Genomic DNA, 23,879 nt, shown 5'->3' on the forward strand with positions numbered 1-23,879 from the left:
TTGAAAAAGATTACAGGCATTTATGTGCACATCCATGTTATCCACTGATAGGCTGTAATAACTGAATGAATGAATAAACAAAGTTCAATGTTGCATTCACAGCTAGAGCTTGTGTTAAAACGGCACATTTTATTCATCAATAAGTGTTCAGCTCTCTGTTATCTATTGTGAATGTCTTTCCTATGCTAAGATCCAGTCTTCCTCTTCCTCTAACAGATACAAAGCAGGAGGAAGTCAGCTCAGAGCGCTGCAGGCACATACCACTTCATTTCTACCAGACATACTGGTCTTTAATCAAAATTATACCATCATGCAATACAAGATATTTTGCATTTCACACTTTCTCCCCCGACACGTTGTCTTCACTTTTTTACATCAGTCTTTCAACCCTGGACTGTGATTAATTCTCACATTAGTAATTATTCAAACATCAGCATTAGTGGACGTACATATATGGCTGAGGTGGCATTATACAGTAGGTGTTGACTTCCTGTGTGAAAGCCATCAGTGCTTGACACAGAGATCAACGTGTGCTCTGTGCTGCTGAGCTGCACCAATACATACATCATTTACTTCCCCATTATACCAGAGCAGGTATCGTAGCTCCCCACTGATCCCACCGTGTGTGTGTGTGTGTGTGTGTGTGTGTGCGCGTGCGTGTGTGTGTGTGTGTGTGTGTGCACGCGCGATCAAACTCTCCCTGAGTCCAGGAAGACATTATGACAACAAGATGGCTGCTGGTCAAGGAGAGGACATGTTTGGAGATGCTGGATCAGATTTTGGAATATTTTGTCTGGCACTGGTGGAGAATGTTTGCCACTACAAAGACACTGTGTTGTTGTCAGCTCCATCACACCTGACTGAGGGAGCATTTGTGTATACAGCAGCAGTGCAGGAGCAGGTGGGGCAAAGAAGATAGATAGATAGATAGATAGATAGATAGATAGACAGACAGATGTGGGGGTGTGGGGGGAAAGATGAACATTCACTGTTAAAAAGCCTGATGGCTGTGGGGACAAAGCATTTCCTGAAGCTTTCAGACCTGCTTCTCTGTCCACTCAGGATGTTGTGGCGGGGGTGTTTGTTATTGTCCATGATGGCATGCAGCTTCCTCCCCATCTGCTGCTCCACCACATTTCTGAGAGGGACCAGCCCCCTGCTTAGCACAGAACTGGCCTTTTATGCCAGTTTGTCTCTGCATTGCTGCTCCCTGTATTCCCCGTCCTGTCCACCATGCACACATGTCACAACAGCTGTATCGTCTGAACACATCTCCCTGCCTGACAAACTGCTGGATGACTGTAGAATTCACTCGCTGATCTCCACAGCCTTTGAAACAGAAAACTCCTCAACAAACTCACACTCATATCAGACATAAAACAGATAGAGAAGTAGGATATTTATATGTGGGACACTGCAGTCTATACCCTAACTGATTTTTCTCCACCCAATCATTGTTTAACTGAATCAGATCTTACTTTGCCCTCTCCACTTTCTTCTCCATCAATAGCAGGCTCCTCTAAATGGGTTTCTGTGAAAGTCACACAGTCAGCTCCTTGGTTGGGTTTTTGCGATTCAGCTACTTAGAAAAGCTGTGTTTTGTTTTAAGGGCACTTCCTCTAAGACACTGTCACAATGTGGCTGGGCGACTGTGGAACACAGTGCTGGGAAATGAATGAATGAACGGTTCATTTTGTCATTCCTGTTGTGATGAAGGATGAGATTAAACTCCATTCTGATTCACTCAGGGTTGACGCCTGTTACACAACGGTTAAACAACGGGCAACTAGTTTTAAAGGCCAGGAGGGACAACAAGGAAAACAGATTTAAGCAACTCAACAGATGTTTCACGCAATAAAATCTACACCTGCATAAGTCTCTGATATCTTAAGAATATGTTTGTTATTTGTTACTTTTCAACAGTTAGTTTTGTAAATGCCTCAGTTCCAGCTCACAGTGGTTTATGATCAACTGCTGCCTCCATCAGTAAATTCAAATGTGTTATTTTATCAGATTTACCTTAAGCCCGAGCCACATGGAAATGGAACAAAACATAAATGATCTTTTCTTTGTCGTCTTCACCCTTTTTTTAAATAATGCTTTATTTGAATTAGTATACATTACAATGTATACAATCACAGAGCCGTAATGAAGAAAGGGCAACTAAGGAAAGCAAATACAAGTTTTCATAAAGCAAGACCAAACAATGTCCATACACAAGAAGATGAAGACGATGAAGATAAGCAACTGCGAAGAGAGAGGACAATGACAACATCATTTCCTCCACACGACAATTAAGGGTGGCATTTTGAGATTTTTCCACTCTGGGATAATGTGGATGAAACACCAATACAATAAAAATATTTGGCGGAATCACCTATGTTTGTGTGGACAACACCGTAGTGACACAATCTTACCAAATGCAGTAGACCAGCAGCTCCTGTGTCCCCACAAGCTAAAAACACAGACTCAAGTGACTGATTTACAAACTTCATTTTCTGTATTTTAGGAAAGTGTAGCTTTTTCCTGGTGTTCCCACTGGCAGCCATGTCAGAGCTCTTTCACTGATGCAGACACTGCTGGCATCTCCAGAAATGTGCTTCCACTCTTGCTCTTCCCTCCTCACTGAAGGAAGGATTGACCTTCTCCAAAGCTTTTGTGTTAACATACATTGCATTTCTCCATCCACATAATAAAAGCTCAGAGTGAATCTCAAGCCTTTGGATGTTTGCCTTTGGCTTTGTTATTTAATCCTATTTTACTGCTGTAGCTGCAGTGGCTAATCTGGCTCTCACTAATCTGGTTCGCCTTTTTATATGTATTTTTTTAAGCCTGTTTGCTAATTAATTATGGTCTGTTTACATTCCCAACACCGTCGCCTTTTGTCTCACTTTGCAGGTGTGCTTCTGTCATAGACTGTTTGGGCATTATATGGCAAATATATTATTTGAGTGATTCTATAATATAAATAGAAGTTTATACATATGCCCAGGGAGGCTGTGTTAACAACTTTGACTCTGGTGATTTGAAAGATGAGTAATATTTAGGGCCCGAGCCACTTTGTTAGGAGCCTATTGTTATACTTAGCCTATTGTGGGGCCACCATGGAAACCATGGACAAACCTCACATGGACATGCTCGCTGGTCTCCGTCCTTGTCCCCTGGGTTAGGGTAACTGGAGATTCAGAAAAGTTGGGGCAGTGCTGCTGTGTTTTTGCATATTTCACACTTAGGGACCGACAAATACCAATCACAAGACGATTAGGGGACATTTGACCTGGTGTTGTAGAATGCGAAAATCATATAGCGAACAAGACTCATTCAGCAATAACCCTGCTCTAATTGTCATCATTATTTTTTGTCATTAGTGATATTACTTAACTCATACCACTACAACAAACTCCAAACTTCAATCCATTCACTGCTCATTCAGCCAAATCCATCAATACTATCAGCCATTCCTTCTCGTTCAGAAGCTTTAATTAAACACATAGTATATTACAGGATATAGAGGGCAGGAATAAAACAAAGGATGTTAATATACTGTATTTTCTGTGAATTTAATGACTCTGTGAAACATGATTGGTGTAGCTTCCAGACCATTTCCTGACTGTCTGCCAGTGTTTGGTTTTTAACCGCAATCCACAAATCCTCGCTGCTCTTCTTCCAAGTAAATGGTCTCTGGACATTTGCATTCCCCCATCCAACAATATAATCTCAGTACTTTCAGTCATCAGCCTGGAGCGTTCCATTTCAAACATCGATGAACACAAAACTGCAAAAGCACACTAGTGTCACATCTCTCGTCAGAAAACCCCAACTAAATTTAGAGAGTGTGGCTTTATTGTTGCAGCCGGACGTCATGCAGTGCCCTCCAACAGCACTTTATTACCTGTGAAATAAAAGGATTAATAGGGTGATGATGACAGCTGTGGTGATAAGAACGGCTGGACATGCCACGCAACTAGGTCCAAACTGTGCTACGTGAATTTCAGGTTTCTTCAGAGCCCGTGTTGCCATCAGAAATTAATCTTTTCACTCACTCTCCCACTGTGAACAGAATAAAAGAAGTTTCTTTCCACTTTGTCAAATAGCCTGTGGGATACTAATGGAGATTTGCCTCTGAAGTTACAGGTAACACAGAGGAAAAATAGCTGAAGAATTCTCTGCTGAGGATTGTAAAATAAACAGTCTTTTCTGTTTGTATCAGGGCATCAGGGAAATGACTGTATTGAGCAGGATGATTTGCTGGAGAGCCATGGGGAGAAGTTGCTGCTTTTCTATTCAGCAATGGCATCAAGGGGATAGTTCAGGTTTTTCCTTTTCGAAATGTGGTTCAAACATTCAAACATGCATGTGGTTCATTTATTTATTTGCATAGGAAGTCCATCATGTTCCTCCCGTTGTCAAATCTGTATTTCCATTTCTGATTCTGTGATGTGAGGCCAACAGTCTGGACATTGGGAGAGGGCTCAGAGGTGTTTGACTTCCTGTTGCTAGTAGGTGGTGCAATGAGCGGCTTTGCAGTTTATCATCGTGGATCAATTGGCCCTAAAAATAAAATGAAAAAGAGACTAGGCTGAAGCCTGCTGAGTGATATTCCTGCAAACATACTTTTGGCCACTACCATGGTTGCTGCAGTAACCAGCATGCAGATCAAAGGCAGGTGAGGGCGGTGTCCATCTGGCTGTACAGTAAGTCTGCCTTATGGCTAGTGGGAACACACAATGTGAAAACGTGTTTGTCGCTATAATTCCTGCAAAATTCATTGGATCGCCCTAAACCTCAGTCAGACTGCCACAGCCACAGCTGCTGACAACAGCTCCACACAAGGTTTGGTGAGTTTTGTGCAATTAAAGAGTAAGTAAGAACGCATACAACATATCCCGAAGAACAACTACAGCTATGGCAACTGCAGCAACACTGAACACTTAATTAGAGCAGACTGTGTGTGATCATCTGGTCAACTCCCAGTGGCAGGCCCGTCAGGACCCAGATACACAGTGTTCTGCAGCCAGAGGGCAGGAAAGACCCAAGGCCGCTCATCTCAGGGACAGCCGTGTGCCCAATCCAAGGGGGACACAGCAGAGGGTGATGAGGCAGGCACCCCCATGCCCAGAAATATGAGTTTATACATATATGGTCTGCAGTAACATACCATCCTGAAAACCATGTTGGGATGTTTCATTGAAGTTCAACCACAAATGAGAGTTGTTGGAAGTAAAACCCTGAAGTAATCTGTAAATGGTTGACTATGTCTAGATCAGGGTCCCAGTTAAAACAGAGTCAATATGTGCTGTCGTTGAAAGAAGAGCTTTTGTTTATGGCTCCATTGCAATGACAGATGTGGCTTTAGGTAAAAAGCTTTTAGGTTTGTTGTCCTGTTCTTGTGAATACAATATCTCAAGAGTGCAATTTTCACAAATGTTCACTTGAACTGAAGGATGAACTGATTGTTTTGTGTCGGTCAAACAAAGTGCATTTCCTCATCTAATGACTGGAGCTGCAAGTATTTTAACAACCTGTGGAAAACAATGAACAATTTTCCCCACAATCCTGCTTTAGAGACAGTGTTAAACACAATGAGCATGTGTGTATGTGTGAGTGTCGGCGTGCCAGCTGCAGTGAAGTGGAGGAGCTGCTGATTGCTGATCAGTGTTAAGCTAATGCTAGCCTACAGCCTGGCCCGCTCTTTGAGGCTGAGTGGGGCCACAGGTGATTGCAATGGAGTCCAGCTCTTAACGTTCTGTTGGCACAAGTGCTTTTAGATTTATTAGCTTTTCAGCACAGAAGTACAACTCAACTGGAGACAGAGATTTTTTCACTCAGACAAGAAGATCACCTAAAAGGTTCAAGGTAAACTTGATTTGGAATCTGATGTTGGCGTACATACAATGTAGTTTGTAAAGCATGTGGTCAGAGAGAAGTAATACACCAGCTATAGATATTATACTATTATTACTGTATTTTGAAGTAGTCAAATGATATAACTACTGCTTTGACGACACAGTCTGACTGAAGGCCTTTCTGAACTAAACTAAAACTATTCAGCTTTAATGATTTATTTCCTGTATGGTGCAAAGCAAATAAACTGGATCATTACAAACAATGTAGTGATTCATTAGGTCAATTAATAATCAATTTATCAATTAATCATTGCAGCCCTAAAGAGCATAAACCTTGAAATTTGCAGTGCAGAGACAACAACATCAGTATGGGACTCTCTTTCCCTCTAAGCTTCGATCCGTGTCAAATATAATCACATGTGGATACATGGACACACTTAAAGATCCACCATTAAGAGATTAAAACGACCCATCAGTGAAACTGCCAAAAAAAGTGAAAAAAAAAAAAGTGAGTCAAGTTTAAAGGTTAGAGTAAGGCGGTGTATTTACTACAGGTGGAGTCGGCTGTGAGGACCGATCCAGCCCGCTCACATGTGTTCATAGATGGTGCAGTCCATTGATCTTTGAACAGAGTGAGTCTGTGCTCTGTAAGCAGGTTCCATTCTGAAGACGGATGTAGTGAAAGCAGCAGGTTGTATAGAGGGTTATGATGCTTTTGATGAAGCAGTAATAAAAAGTTAACAGATTAAAACGATTATTGAGTTTGAGCTCTGTGGGGCTATAACTTCTATTGTAGATTAGATGTGGTTCTAATCCCAAAGTACCTGTATGTAAGCATTCCTATGGAGCATCCATGTTCAATGATGTTTTGACGTAGGCTACCGTGAGGCCAATGCACAGAATAATCACAATAACTCTGGTTCTGTGAGTTCAAAGTTCAGTGTCAGCTTGTCTGCTCACAGTAATGATGATACTGCGTCTGTTACCAATCAAGAATAAATTTATTCAACTTGATTTTTACGAGAATGCATCCCGGTTCACATAGAAGCCCATTCATGCACACCCAAGTCATAATTATAGTCATATTTATAGAGCTATACTTAGTCATACTAATGATATATTATATTTTAGTATCTAATAATTATGAGGTGCTAAATCATAATTATGAGATTCAAAGTCAATAATTAGATGCTATCTCAAAATGATGACTTAGTATCTTATACGTATGACTTAGTATCTAATAACATTGAGGTACTAAGTCATAATTATGAGATACAAAGTCTGCAAAGTGAATATTCATTCTTAATTTTCAAATGTCTAATTATAATCTACAATAATCCAGTGTACCAAGCAGGCAAACAAAATCATTCTACAATGTGCCACTTCCCCACTTACTCACTGCTCCATATCCTTGTGCAAAGATTTGGCGATGTAAGAATTTAAGCTTTTCCTTTTTTCTGCCATTGGGGTTCCTTTAACTGTCACATGGGCCGACCTCAGTCAATCACTTGTCAGTCAGTCAGACAGATGTCAGTGAGCCAGAAGGAGGGGGAGGTATGGAGTAAAATACCCATTAATTCATTAAGAGGAAGTAGCTTACGATCTCTCCTTTGCCTTAAATGCTGAATTGTCACAAATGCCGTTGCATTGGCCTCAGTGCTCGCTCAACAAAGTGTGATTGTTCTGTGCTGCACTGTTGAGATGCAATTACAGGAGGCGAAGCGTTCAGGTACCAGGCTGTGGGACCATATTTCAACACATGCCCAGTGCCCTGGAGAATTATTTTAGCCACTTTACAAGGCTCACCTACAACAATCCATACCTGCTTAAGTCTAGATATCATACAAATGTTTTTGCAAAGTTATATTTATATATATATATATATATATATATATATATATATATATATATATATATATATATATATATAACTTAGAAAACTGTTGGCAGACATGACGTCTTTTTAGGAAATAAAACACATAACTATGTCGACCTATTTGAGTCCTTGGACTTTTGTGTGGGAGAACAAATGTTTTACAAAGTGATGCAGACCTGGCTGACGAATGCTAAGCTACTCCAGAGAACATATCCTAAAGATATATGTTTAATATACATAAACATAAAAATGGTGTGAATTTTCCTTCCGATGACATATTAATTCTTCTCATCCCTCCAATTTATTAAACCCTGGGGAGTGAACTTACACAGCAGGGGCTCTTGTTAGAGATCATATTTTTAATCTCCTCACATGAAATGATTGTCCCCCCTCATTCAACATTATGGATGAGATCTCATTATGGAGCGTGCCAGGTTTATGTGTCACCAGTGAAGCAATATGAAAGGAGCCAGACAAAGAACAAATGCTCCACTCCATCACTGCCAGATAAAAGTAAATGGATCATGTCTCTAATAGTTGGCCTACTTTAAGACGGATTGCCTGTTAAATGATTTGCATTTTTGGAGAAAGGAAAGAAAAGGGATGGAGACTTTTAGTCATCATTTTTAAATGATGACTAAAAAAGAAAAAAAATCCTGTGCTCCTCTCTTTAGCCCTTATTGGGCTTTCTTGTGCTGACAACCTTGTGGTTATCTTGTCAGTGGAGCTTAAACACAGTGACATGTTTGGGATTTGCAGACAGGTTTAATTGATAGTTTGCTGTCTGTTTGGCGGGGAACCATATGCTCGCTATAGGATTTCAGCAGTAATGGATATTGATGGCCAGGCTGGCTTCTTTCACTGATGATTTCAGCGTTTGACAAAATGCTTGAAATACTACCTTTAACTTTTCTGGCTTCTTCAGGCATCTGTCTATTTCATTCTACCCTCCAATGCACAAATTGGAAATGAACACAGGTTTCATTTAATGTAGAGGAAACAAAAATATGGGGAGAACGTGGAATACGACCAATTTGATTTTAAAAAAGAAACCAGAGAAGCTCCAGAATGTTGCAGAGTAGAATAACAATTGTGAAAAAACCTCTTTTACCTGGAAACTGTCGTAGATGCTCTATCTAATGGTTACAATTATATGTCACATAACAGCAGAGCAAGTTGTGCCCCTCCTTCTTTTTCTCTACACACACACATACACCTGTACAGTCAGACTCTTTCAAATGATTTGAATCTGCCATTTACCTAAAGCTTCACAGGATGAGCCACATGGATAATGGAACATATGCATGTATGGATGTATCGTTGCAGCCACATGCCAAACTCACTTGCCCCAAACTATTTGAATTGGGTCAAGGCTTCTCTGTGGTCATACCCAGAGCGAACCTAAGCGGAATGTTGGCTGCCCACTAACACTTAAGACTTCCTCAACTTTGTCCACTGGCATGGGATGTGTGCAACTGGCCGTCCACTACCATCGGTCTCCTTCTGACACTGTAAACCTTGGACTGTTGGCCTGAGGTGCCACAGCTTGTTGTGGGTTCTTCACTCAGTTTTGTTCCATCTTCTTTTTGGCGTCCACTCTCCTGTCATATTTAAGCGTTGTTTCCCAGCAGCCAGTGAAACATCCCACAGTATGGCAGCATTACATGTGTGCATAACAGTATGCATTTCTATCTGCCATCCACTGGGGGTGCTCTGGACATAATAGGGATGCTCTCTGAATGTAGAAACAGGGGCTGTATATTTGTGTGTGTATTTGGCATAAACACTGATCTTGTCAGGACCAGAAGTCTTCGTGGAGACCAAACCTGGTCCTAATGAGGAAGAATCTAATATCTGAGGAACTGATTAAGATTAGGGCTAAGATTTGAACTGTGGTTGTGGTGAGGTGAGGGTTAGACATTACCCGGTTATGGTTAAGTTTAGTCATAAGGCTTCTAAATGACTACAAGTCAGTGTGAGGCCTCACAACGATAAGGCTGCACAAACCAGTGTGTGTGTGTGTGTGTGTGTGTGTGTGTGTGTTACTTAGCATCCATTTCAGTTGGATATGAGCAAGCAGCAGACTTGACGCTTAACAGTGAGTATAATTATGAGACATTGATCAACCTGCATATTGATTCTCAGAGGCTGATCAAAGGTCATGAGGAGGAGGAGGAGGATGCATTCTGCAAATGTGCCTCTTGCACGACCGAGATGATTAAAAAGTATGAGCGGAAAATACCCTTTATCACGTCTGAGTGTAGCTCTGACCAGCAGAACCTGGATGTACATGTGTATGTGTGTTAAGTGACTGCACAGCCCTGCACCTTTTACTGTCAACATTAAACACAATTTAATTAAATGCTAGCCCTCGAATAAATAAAGGAATTTAAAAAATGAGGGCTACAATGACTGGGACCAGTACTGGATTCAATCTGTTCACTGCACACGTTTCCACGGAGATTAACCAATGTATAACAAATCTTGAGAGAATATATATATATATATATATATATATATATATATATATATTCCTCATAATGGGTAAGTGTTGCATTAAAATAACATAGCATAAGGTTAGCACCAGCAATGGGCTGTAGAATGTAAATAATTGTTAACTTTGCTGTGCAGACGAGCTCTTGATAAATATAGTCTGAGTCCATGATTTATCTTGAGCTAACCACAAAATCAGGTGCTTGTAAGTTCCAATCGCTCCATCTTCTTCTGCTCACTCTGAACATGTTTCATATCACTGATTCACCTCCACCGTCTCTGGAAATCTGTGGTGATCTGGTCAAATGTTCTCCCGTTAGCCTGTCTGACTGTTTTGGCACAACATCAATCCACCATCTTCATTTTTAGGCTGAAATCAGCCAGCGAGGAGACACATTTCCTAACATATTGCCTGATGTACTGTATATGCTGTCTCGTCTATATGTCTATAGAGTGTTGTTTGGTGCCAGAGGGCATTTCTGTAGTTGGTCGGCTACCGGAGCTCTATTACAATCTGCAGGTCATCCCCACCCCCATCAGTATAGTAGCAGACTGCAGTGAAGGTAACAAAACCAGCATCAGTAGAGAGAGGAATCTTGAATAGAGCCAAAAATCAGTTGTATTAGTTCTGACCTTGGCCTGAGTCTGGCCCCGCCTCCCTCCTCCACAGCTACATAATGGACATGAGTTTATGTCGGTGAAAAGCTGCACTTAGCTTGTGTGTTTCCATACATCTGTAATTTCACTAACTGAATTAGGGCTTTCATTTCAAACAGAATTGAATAAGTATTTTGATGATGAAGGTCAGCGTCATGACTCTTCCTATTTCAGTAAAGCAGAGAAATGTTGTATTATTCTGTTTGATCAGGGCTGTAGATGGAAATTTTAAAGGTAAGTCATGTTCATAAAAATAAAAATAAATGTTATACAAGTTATGGGAGACCGTAAGAATGAAACAGATACACCAAGAGTACGATCATGTCATTAAACGTAAAGTAAAAGTTAGTGCCAGTGAGTCGTGCATCGTAACAAACATCAACAAACAATAGATAATGACAGATACACAGCTTCAGATAACCAAAGATTCACTTCATGGATTCCACTATACATTTTGAGTTGCCCACAGAGCATCTAGATGGTGGCTGACTACTGCATGTGTAGTAAATGATGCATACCAGCAAGGGAGGTAGAGATGAGCCAAGTCAAGTGATTGTGCCTGGAGGTGTGAGAGAAACCCCCGCTGCTAGTTTTTATTCCATATTCTTTGTATGGTGTAGGTGTCTGTGCAGAAGGTTTCTTATACTTTGTTCTTGCTGCAAGAGTTTTCCATATTTGGGATTGATAAAGTTCATCTATCTATGAGACATTTAGCCTCAGCTCTACTGGGATCACAAACAGCACAGCACAGATATGTATGAGTCAGTAAGAGACTCATACATATAATACGGATTTTAAATGTAAACTAAAATGAAAGCTAACCAGCAGACTGTGGAGACTGACTGACTGACTGCAGTTAAATCAAACCCTTAACCCTCCTAGAATGGTTTGTTTGGTCATTGGGAACACAGTCTGAGACCTCTGTCTCTCTGACTACTTGCAAGGGAACTCTGGAGTGGTTCATAACTGGCCTGAACTGTATCCACACCTTTTCAGCCTCAGTGTTCTCATCTACATCCACAAGTGAGGAGAAGGGAGAACCAGGGAGAAAGTCGCTGAGAGACAGAAATGCAGGTCCCATCTGTTCCTCAGGCAAACAAGCATCGTCACCCCAAAGCAGCAAGAAACTGACAAATTGCTGGTGTTTGTCTGCTGTGGGCAGTGAGATGAGGGCAACATCTGTGACTCAGGACTTTCCCGTTCACGGGTGAGAAGCGGAGGCTTGTCATCAGTTTCACGGTGCTCCAGGCTCAAGATGCTGGTTTTAAGATCTTACCAGCGCAGCAGGTGTAAGGCATTTAATGGCATTTGTCCAGAGCATCACCAGAGCAGCAGGGAAGATGAACATTAACCTGCTGATGCTCACATGACGTCTGTGTACAATTTATTATAATATATTAATATTATTGTGTTTGAGGTTTGCCTTTGTGAACATGAACCAAAGCAGCTGAGAAGTATACAATGTAGCACATTTCCATCAGGTGCAGACCAACAAAGACGACTATTACACATGAACACTTTGTTACCAAGATGTCATGAGATCATAGATCTGAGTACTGAACTTTCACCAGGGTTGCATTCAGATAATCACATAAAAACAGTGCTGGTGGATAGGGCGAGATGATGTTGGGGTTAAATATCAAATTGCACTTTTTTTCCCCTTCAAAGATAAATCAATTTGTAATACAGTCTTTTGAACTCAACCCTCAGTTCAGAGAGACCAGGTGATTTGCATCTTGCAAAAAAACCATTAGGAGAGTCCAAGTCAAAACAAGCAAATGCCAAAGTGTTGATTATAATAGAAACACCACACCCAACATAACAGTCATCACGGCCACTGTCAGGAAAGCAGTGATCACATATCATTGCTCAGTTTCTTTGGAAGCGTTTGCACATTTTTGGCACCGACAGAAAGACAGCCCTGCATCCTCCTCTTCAATGTGTCCTGCCTGCAACACACAAATACAGTAAAAGATGATGCATTAAAAGTATATTCACACTGGGAACACATTTAGCTTAAGCTGCCAAAGAATAATATAATAATTATAACAATAATGTTATTACAGTTGTCTATCAACAGCACTACTGTTGTTGAATATAACGTGTTTGCTGTTTTGGCAGATCATTTTTCTTTAAACAGCACGTTTCTGCATTTGTTTTCATTTTCATTTCTTTCTTGTGAATACGCAGCTGGTTTCTCCTTCTGCATTTATGTTTATGTCGTTGCAGTGCGTCTGCCCCTGTCGGCCACCATAATCAGAATATTCAGCTGCAACATGAAACTTCACCACTATATGTTGCTAAATCTTACATACTCAACGTTAAAGCAACAATGATTGATCCGAAATCATCTTACACTTCTTTTCTTGTGATACACACACAAAGTTTGTGTATCGTTTTAGAGCGAGGATCTGTTTGCTCGTTATATCGAGAACATGAGAATGTATTTGAAGATTTTGGTCAGAAATAAAGACACATGCAAAGGCTTCATGCCTTCTTGTATTCACTGTATTCCTACAGTGGACATAAAAAAGTCATTCAAGTGCTGCAGCTTTTGATAACAGCAAGGACCAAGATTTGACCTCAGCAGTCTGAATGTGAATGGCTGCAATCAAGCTCTGGAAAACCAGTCATTATCTGCCAACTTCATCTCTAGCATCTGCCGCCGCTGCTGCTGCTGCTGCTGCTGCTGCTGCTGCTGCGGCGGCTGCTGCTGCTGCTGCTGCTGCCTCTGCCGCCGCTGCTGCTGCTGACTTAGATGTCTGTGTCTTCTCCCAGAGGATTTGGCTGCATTAAAATGATGTCACGTGAGTCTTGAGTTAAGGTTAGAGTTAGGCATTGACTGCTTATGGAATTAGATTTGTGTCAATATTTTCAAACAACACTTTTTAAGAAGCAAATAAAATATTGTATTTTATTATAAAATGTATTATTATTTTATTTATTGTATACTTGTTTTGCGCCGTGGTTTTTTGTTTGCAATTCTGACCATGGGCGGGCCTTAGGAAGCTGCCTGCTGATTGGCTACTGAGTTTTAGAGCGACAGCTCAATGTACCGGAAGTCGCCACAGGCTTGGAGTCGATATCTGTCAGGAACTTGTTCTCCAAGTTTTCCCCATCGACATAAACATATCAGAAGCTTCCAAAGACATGAAATCTATATTTGGGCTTTCCCAAATTGTTTAAAGGCATAATAATCTTAGTGTATGTAAACTTCTGACTTTGAAGAAAGTAATAAAAAATTGTCTAAAAATATCCTTCTCTTATTATTCTGGCATTTAGCAAATATAAATAATTTTGGTAATCCTAACGGACCTTAAACAGGAAAAGGGATTGTCTGATTTCATGTCAGACAGTGAGAAAAAAAAGCATATGTGTCTTTTTATATAGTGTATGTAAACTTCTGGTTTCAACTGTATCTAATGTTTATGATCTGATAAACGTTAGAAACTTATAATTATGTTCCAATGGGTATTTTTATACGATACAATATTTCTGAACAATTAAATCAATATTGACACAAATCTAATTCCATAATGGTTAAGATTAGACATAATGCTTTGGTCAGGCTGCCCATATGAATGAAGTCAATGCATTTGCACGAACCTCTGTGTGTGTGTGTGTGTGTGTGTGTGTGTAAGTGGGTTGTTGAAAGGAGGTGTGAGTGTGTGTCGAGGGGGATTGTGTGAATATAGTTAAGCTTTGCTGTCAGTAGATGTTCTTTATAATTCTCCCCGCTGCCCTCAGGACACAACTCCACACTCACTAACATACAAAAGAAAAGACAGAAAGGCTTGTGTCAGTGTGTCAGTGCCTGAAGAGCACAAAGACGAGTGTGTACGCGTCTAATCTACATATTATGCTACTGTGTTGTTGCTGGAGGTCCTTAAATGGCTTCATGTGTCTTTATATGTATGTGTGTGTGTGTGTGTGTGGGTGCACATTATATTCATGCACTTGGCTGTTATTCTGCTGTGAGTGTGTGTGTATTTGAGCACACGTAACTCACAAGCATCAACAATATACAATTCCTGATTTATCCTGTGTTGTTTTCATGTCAGCAAGGACACAAGAAAACCCAGACACCAGACACTTTGTCCTTTGTCCAAGTTTGTCCTTCTGTTACCAACTTCCTGTGCTCAGTTTTTGACAAAGTGATCACTCGAGTATGTTCACACTAAATGTTGGAAAGAATCTACCCACTGATGATTTATATATATACATATACATTTTCTCAACTATGTAATTCCCTGGCAGTGGGGTGTTATGGCCAGGCAAAAGCAGGATGGGAAGAAATGTTATTTTTTATATATATATATATGTATATATATATATATAATATAAGACAATTTTCAAGAAATCCCTGTCTTTTTAATGGAATCTTTTGTATTTGTATGAAGCATCGGACACTGGAGATCAGGGGCCTCAAACTCAAATGACCTAGGGGCCAATGAGCATATAGTCTGGTCAGTCAGGGGCCGGTCAGGTGAAAAAAAAAGAAAACTGTTCAGTGTGGGGTGTGCGATGTGATCCTAAAATTATAGCAATATCACAATATTAGTGACGATATTTCACAGAATTTTAAAATATAATTTGTTTAGATTTGGAATATGAAGCTCATAATAAAAAACGGTCATCGCTTTAAACATCCAGAACGTTGTCTTTATTTAACTGTGTAAAACAGAACATACACAACTATTAGCCACATGTATTTGAGCAGGTGATGTCACACCCTGTCATAAGTGACGTGTTACAAATTAGCATCTGCTATAAAAACACTGTGACACTTTACCCTGTCCATCTATCAAATAAACCGTAATAACCATAATAATAATAACACATGGAACAGGAGTTTGTTTGTCAGTGGGAAACATACAGTGTAAACAGAGAGACAGATAAATAATAACAAAGATTAGACAAACAACAGAGGGTGAATATCATTTAAAAAGTCAGATGAGAGCTTGTGCAAAATGTCAGCGCGATATAGGAACTGTGCAATCTGTCAAAACACAAGTTAAACTGCAGTTTATGGGATCAGAGGTGACAGACAGAGGAGAGTCGTGGCAGATGTCTGCAGCCAATCACACGTCAGCTGCAGAGGGGAAACAATGTTCTTGTGTTGTGTTGTTTTGGTCCTGATGGACCGCAGCCTCCTGCCGGAGGGCACCAACACAAACACACTGTGTCCGGAGTGAGAGGGGTCAGCTCCAATCTTACCTGCACATCTCAGTGTCCTGGAGGCGTGGCAAACTGCAACCAATCACCTCCACCAGAGCAAATGATGCACTGCAGCCTGGTTTTGTCCTTAGCTGTGGCAGCAACATACCAGGTGGTGATGGAAGAGCTGAGGATGGACTCAATGATGGCAGTGTAGAAGTGTACTGTAGCAGGGTAACTAAAACCCTATGAAAACCAGTGGGTTTGTGTATAATGCTATTCACGTCCTATTACATTCAAATGTTCATATTAGCTGGCATGTACAGGCCAGTTACAGCCCTGTTTGCATCATGAAACATTTGTTATGTGAGTTATGGATCAGTGATATATAGATATATGTTATATCTCAGCGTAAGAGGACGAGAGAAGCTGAATCTCTCTCAGCACCAGTCGATCTCACACCTGTAGGCTGACAGAGGTGAGTCCGGTGAGGGTGGTATCATCCACAAACTACGGGAGCTGGACGGACTGGTGACCGGAGGAGCAGCTGTAGCAAGAACACAGCCTTGATTGTAGTTGTAGATGTGTTTTCTCATCTTCACGTCTGTGATCCACTTGCAGGTGGAGTTGGGCCACATGGACCTGCAGCAGGTCTGGGATGATCTGGTTGAACGCTGAGATTAAGTGAATAAACAGGATCCCAATAAAATGCAATATTTAGACTATTTGATACATCACAATGTAAACAGCTTCACAGTGTTAATGCATTTAATAGATTCAAAAGTGATGAATAATGAAACTGCTAACATTTGAATTCATAATTCCTTGTAGCGTTAATTGAAACACTCATTTCTTTACTGTTTCTACATAATATTTATATATATATATATACTGTATATATATATATATATTTATGTATGTGTGTGTGTATATATGTATGTGGAGGCAGAAATAAGTGCACATCATGTAATAGTAATGTAATAATGGGTGTTTCCTTTAGACGAGGGGGCAGGGCATGTTTCACATTAACATAGGGGAAGGAGCATGTCAGTGGGTCCCAATAGCTCAAATTAATCACAGTTATTTTAGATGAAAATTCATAAATCTCGCACGACAAGCTAATCTTTGAGCCCCACTCCACGAGGGAATTCTGCCCCAAGCTGTGAATCGCTAAGCAGTTAATATCGGCCCTATGGCACAATCACTGCACATATGTTTCATAAAAACACACAAGTTTACACTGAACACCACAGAGGACACACACACACACACAGGTTTCTGCAGCTATCTATTCTTAGTAGGACATTACTGACCATTTATTTATACTGTCTATACAAAGCACTATACCTAACCTTAACCATAACCAGTTCATGCCTAACCTTAACCATAACCAGTTCATGCCTAACCTTAAACATAACCAGTTCATGTCTAACCTTAACCATAACCAGTTCATGCCTAACCTTAACCATAACCAGTTCATGCCTAACCTTAATCTAATGACAGTTCACATCATAGCCCTAAACTTACCCAATTCCTCAGGAATTAGGTTCTGTCTCATTAGAACCAGGATTTGGTCTCCATGAGGTCTACTGTTCCTGACAAGATTGATGTTTATCTGAGAAAACAGATACAAGAACACACACACACACACACACACACACACACACAGGGTAAAATAGATTTTGAGACACATGTTCATATGTGAGGGCACACAGATCCTAATCTGGCTGAACATGTGTTGAGTCAGCATGGAGCTGTGGTGCAGCAGTAAATCTGCTGACCATTTCTGACCATTTGTTTTCACACAGTCAATGTCTACAGCAATTACACACAGTTCAGTCTCAAAACCCAAATAAATGTCCATACTTTGTGCATAAACATCCCTCTAGACCTGCTTCCTGGAATTATTTTGTCCAAACACTCAATAATATAAATATATATATATATACATACACACACACACATACATACGTGTGTGTGTGTGTGTGTGTATGTGTGTGTATAGCTGTATATATTTACCCGTGCACAGTTTTCTAAATGAACTGGCCGTCATCAATATAAATGAAACATGAAGCTATGTAATGGTCATAGAGACCAGTGTGTGAGAATGTGTGACATCTAATGGTTAAACCAACACGCTCCTGCTCACTGACTCAAAGTGCATGAGCAGGCTTTTGTTTGTCCATTCAGGCCACTGTAGAAACCTGGCAGCACAAGATGTCAGAATCCATTCATCAAGGCCTTTGCCTAAAGAACGTATAATATTCTTTTTCTCTTTTTTTTACACATACAAACATATGTTTATTTGCATTCTGCCAATAAATCCTGAATGTTTAAAAAAATACTGTCTGCTAATGTTTGCACACAAATGACTAATTACAGAGGCACAACATGCAGTCACAAGAAGTCACATGAGCCATGTAAAAAAAAAAAAAACTAAGTGGAGGGAGGACATTTATGCTTAATTATATGTCTTCATTCCACTGTTGAAATATTGATGTTAATAATTTGCAGTTTTAAAGTTAACTCGCTTGAAAACGCCTGGAGTCTTTAATGAATACATGATTCCATTTGTAAATGTCTCTATTTTATTTTCCATGTGTTTCATATTTTTATTTACAATAACGTGACACTGTAACCAAAGGAATTACACTGTTGGAATGCATATGCAAGTCCTAATTCATGGCTTCATAAACCTTCTTTCATTTCCTGTTGCCATGTATCACTGATGTCCACATTTCTCCAGAGGAATAACGTCAGCGCATCGACAGAGAATCGACAGAGCAGCAAAGATAAATGTGCCGGTTCTTCCGGCCTTGACCTCTCGATCTGTCCCTCACGTTCTCTCTCAGTTTCAGGTCTTCCTCAGCACGAGGATCATCAGCTCCTGCATCACAGCAGCTCGTCAGTGGAGCAGGATAAAAGTCTCCCATAGCCACTGCCCTCCATCTTTCCTCAGAGCGTGAACTACAAAGCAGGATTTGCGATTATCCACACATCTTTCGGGTTTAACCTCAGTTTTTTTGATCCGACAAAGCCGCTTCACTTCTTATCAAGGTAAATCGCCATGGTAACACGATGAACCTTTAACCTGCTGTGGAGCGAGCTAAGTTCAAGATAAAGGATCACAACCTGTCAACAGCTCAAATACTGACCCGACAGGAACAAACAAGTTCACCCCGACCGAGAAAATAAGACAGAACAGCTGATGTTTTTGGATTTATTGCTTCAGACTGTGTCGTCTGGTTTTAAATCAGCCTCTAACAAACCGACAGTTTATCACACTTTATACAGAGTTGATTCTTTAACTTTCCGTCCATGTTTCTGTGACTGAAAAAAATGTTCTCTAACATTTTCCAATTAGCATGAGGTTTGTTTTGTCATTTTGTTCTTCCTGTAATTTCAGTTGCTTGACATATGTAAAGCATTTTTCACAATTCTGATAAGTATAATGATTTTCCATTGTATGTAAGTTCCTGAGTCTGGAAGACATTAAATGTCGAATGAAACGTGTACAAAATGCATTCAATTATAAAAGTGATTTGATTGTCCTTTTATTTATATACAATTACAGCGTTTTACAGCTTAATTCCTCTGTTGCAGGCTTAGCAAATCATACACAGAGTTCTCAAACTCGCGGCCCCTGGGCCATTCAAATGTTATTAAATATTTTTTGTATTTATAGTTTGCATCTCATATAGGTTTGTTTTGATTGTGAACTATAAATTGTACATATTAAAATAAACACTTTTATTTTGAAATGGTGTCAAATATTGTCACAAATGTCATTATTGCTATATTTCCATTTTCAAATGTAACTAAAGCACTTTTTTCAGGTGTAATCCAGTGTGTATCAGTATCTACTAACGTAAAGTATTGAATGTTGTGATAAAAATAAACTGCCTCTCTGGTCAAACACCAGCGACTGCATCCAAATATCACCATTGGCTTTCTAAGTCCACGCTTTGTCACTGGTGCACTTTGTTGTCACCCTCCAACCAGCATGAAGCTGTTTGTCCCAGGCTCCTCCCCCTTTTAGAAACACCAAGCTGTGGCTTTTCTCTCTGGTGTGAGCGATTGAGAGGCATGGTGTCAGATTTCACTACCAGACCACGCCCCCTGCACTGATCCACACTCTCCCCCCACTTCTTTACATTTTTTTCAAAATCAGGCACTGGGAGAAGTTTGCCTCAGAAGAGGTCTTTAAATACCCTTTAAGCTCATATTGCCTTGTTGACTTGACCTGCTCCTCCTGACCAGACATGAAGCTGAAGTGACCCCCAGGTCATGTGGGTTTGAGACCCTGTGCCAGCAGAGGTTTCCCTCCTTCCCTCCTCCTTTAGCAAACTAAATCAGAACATAAAAAGGACATTTTAAAATCCATGAAATGACCCAGTAAATGGTGAACGCTCGTGCATACTCCACTCCTCTCCCACGAGGCAGCACAGCAGAGGAATATAAGGTGTTATTTGCTCAATTTGCAGGTCCTGTACTGTCATGCATCCTCCTCAGCACTGTGACAACAGGTCAACACACACTGACATAAATCAGCATCCAAACGCCGACTCTCTGACCCTTCATTTGGTGAACTGTTGTATTTCCTGCTTTACAAACCTAATAATGCAACATTTCCATTTCATATCACTGCCAGCTCGCAAAACTCATCTGAGGCAAGCGAGTAAAAAAACAATATTAGACAAATTGTTTGTGAAAGATACCGACATCCTCCTCAGATATTCAATAAAGCCATGTCCGCTCCAAACTGCATGCGTGACAGAATAATTATCAATTTCCATATCATTAGGACACTGAGGTGGGAAACACAGTTGTTAATGCACGGAGATTTGATCAAATATGCGGCGTGTAGCTTTGACAGAATTTCATTTCAAATCCAGCAACTTGCATGTTGGCTGCAATCATGACAATGTGATGATTTCCAAGAAAATATGTAAGCACAGTCAAAACATGTGCACACAAGCAAATCTGCACTGCACAGGGGAAATAATAATAATAATAATAAATAATAAATAATAATATCAGAGGAAGGGACGATATTAGCGCACACAGAATCTGTTCTCGTGAATGTTTTACCTACAAATGTGGAATGAAGTGTCATTAAACCACTGACTTGTTTTAGTATATGACCTTTGCCTTATGTTTCATTAAAGTGCTTTTTCAGGATTATTATTGTGCATAATTCATGCAACACAAACCCAATGCTCCTGTTAATTTGACAATGTAGGCTATTATCTCTTACTTTCATCTTCAGGGTGTAAATCAACACTCCACAGGAAATCTCTATAAACATCATTGCAGGTGATATTTGCAGGATATTTGTAGTTATTTACTATTTTACTTTTACAGAACAAGCTTTGCACTATTCAATATAAGAAAATCTAACTCAACAGAATACCCAGCTTCACTACTGCAACGCCCTGCTAACAGGCCTCCTGACCTGAAGCTCTTAAAGACACAGCTCTTCCAAGAGCATAAATTAAAAGAAAGGAAGGATGAGGAGAAATACTGGCAAATACTTGTGTCGATAATCGATAATCGATAATCACAGCCTCTAATCGTCCATGTGTCGAGCACACATTCATCCATGTTTATCTTTAATATCACACACACGTTCAGTCATTGACATAATGCATAACCTATCACCACGGCCACACTGGAGGTGTGTGCAGTGATCATCTGTTTGTTTCTTGTTTATTAATGATTGGTCATAAATAATCCAACTTTTAATACAACGATGTATTTTATGTTTGGATAGAGCAGCAACATATTTAAATAGTCAAATAAATGACACACATCAATAATCATTTGCATTGTTTCACAAGCCCATGTAGATTATTTAAAAAGTCTATTTTCAACCATGCAAGCAAAGATCAGAATGTGACGCACAAATATGTTTTTTCTTATTAATATCTGTGTGCACATATACACCGAATACCTATGTAAATGGAGGAAATGAAGCAGTTACCATGGTAACATCTGTGTGTCATGAACATAAAGACTGCACAGCTTACTTTGAGAGAATTTGAATTTGTGAGGTGTTCTCTTTCAACTTAAGTTGTAACACACACACACACACACACACACAACTGGAGAAAGGAATAAAAAGGAATAATCATAGACAGATGTTTTCATTCTTGGCGAAAGGCTGAGCCTCATTAATCACACCTTATCTGCCGCTATCAGAATGACGAGAGGCAGAAAATGGAGTGAGAAGCGAGGGAGGAGGAGGAGGAGGAGGAGGAGATGAAGGAGTGTGACTCAGAAGCTCAACACTGTCCCTGACCTTCCGCCGCCTCAGGGGATTGAATAAAGATGCAGCAGCAGCAGCCTGAGGGCATGGTGTTAAAGGACGCCGTGGCAAACTGAGTACATTAAGATTTAACATAAATTAGGAACAGTAGCCTCTCATTAACCCTGTTTGAGGCAGAGACAGACGACTCCAAAGGGAGACGTCAAAGGCAGAGACATGGACGCCCACCCTCGGTGGACAACATGGGTGACGCTCAGAAGAAAAAAAACATTGTTGGACTTCAAGTCGCATTTCAAGCGTTTGTGAAGCCGGGATTATGAATATGATTATGTTGCTTCTATAGATGACATCACATGATGCTGATCAACATTAACCCAGTGACAAACACAGAGAAGACACTCTGTGTCTCACGTGTCGGTGGATGTGTGGGCGGTGGGCGGGGCTATTCAACTTCACAACCAGGTGAGCTACACTGACTAAAATTAATCCAGACGACACCCAGTCCACTTTACAAGTGGGACAGAGTTGGACATTGAACGTAAGTAACAGGGAAACAACCTTGACCGAGAGCTCTGTTTGTGAAAGTCTGCTATTTAAAGTGAAGTAAAGGACCCACAATGCAGTTCGGCGAGGCTCTATTCAAAGTGAGTAAGAAGAGTTCCAGCATCACTCGTGTTTCTCGTTGCATGTATTTAAGGCAAACATGTATATTCTAATTGAAATACTTTGCCTTTTCATTGAAATAATAAGTGTCCTTGGCCTGGATGTGAGCTTGAGTGAATCTCCGGATCATAGTCGAGGCATAAATGTATTTTTCGGCTCTGGCTTCTTCTCATCACATTGATTTTCTGTGTGTTGACAGGTCCTGTCCGGCTTTACTCACAGCCTAATGCCTTAAATAGTTCCAGTCATTAATTCAGTCTGCTTTATCAACACTGAATATCATTAATGCTGCCGTGCTGTAATAGACACCAGGTAAACCATTAAGACAGTGTCGTGAACTAACATTCAATTTTGAATTCAAAGTAAATGTGTATGTGCTGTCATAGCGAGACGTTAGAATCATACTACACACTTGACATCATTAAAGTTGGACACAGATTGATGAGACCTGTGATGTTTTGAGTCGTGTGCCTTCACCGGCCTCATGATTCAAAAATATTAAACAATCTGATTCATATTACATGTGAAGTATAACTTATTTTCACAAATAGAAGTAAAGTGCTCCATCCTCAAAAACAAAACTAGTGCTTCTACAGTCAAGACTGAAAAAATGATTAATGACGTTGGTTCGGTACTATATAATATAATCATCTACTATAATAATTCTAATCATATAATAATAAATCATGTTGAATGACATAGGATAAGTAACAAATCCTTGTTTCCTTTATGTATATATATTTGTATGATCTAAATAGCCGATATCTTTCTATATTCTACATTAACAGATGTGGAAATACATGTTTATTATTTATTACCTTTGCTCCTGTGACACTTTCCCACTGTGGGACTAATAAAGGACTATCTTATCTTATCTTATCTTATTACACTGTAGCACCATAAAGGGAGCAGTAGCTGT

Source organism: Solea solea, chromosome 1 (assembly GCF_958295425.1).
Source record: "Solea solea chromosome 1, fSolSol10.1, whole genome shotgun sequence".
Classification (NCBI taxonomy): Eukaryota; Metazoa; Chordata; class Actinopteri; order Pleuronectiformes; family Soleidae; genus Solea; species Solea solea.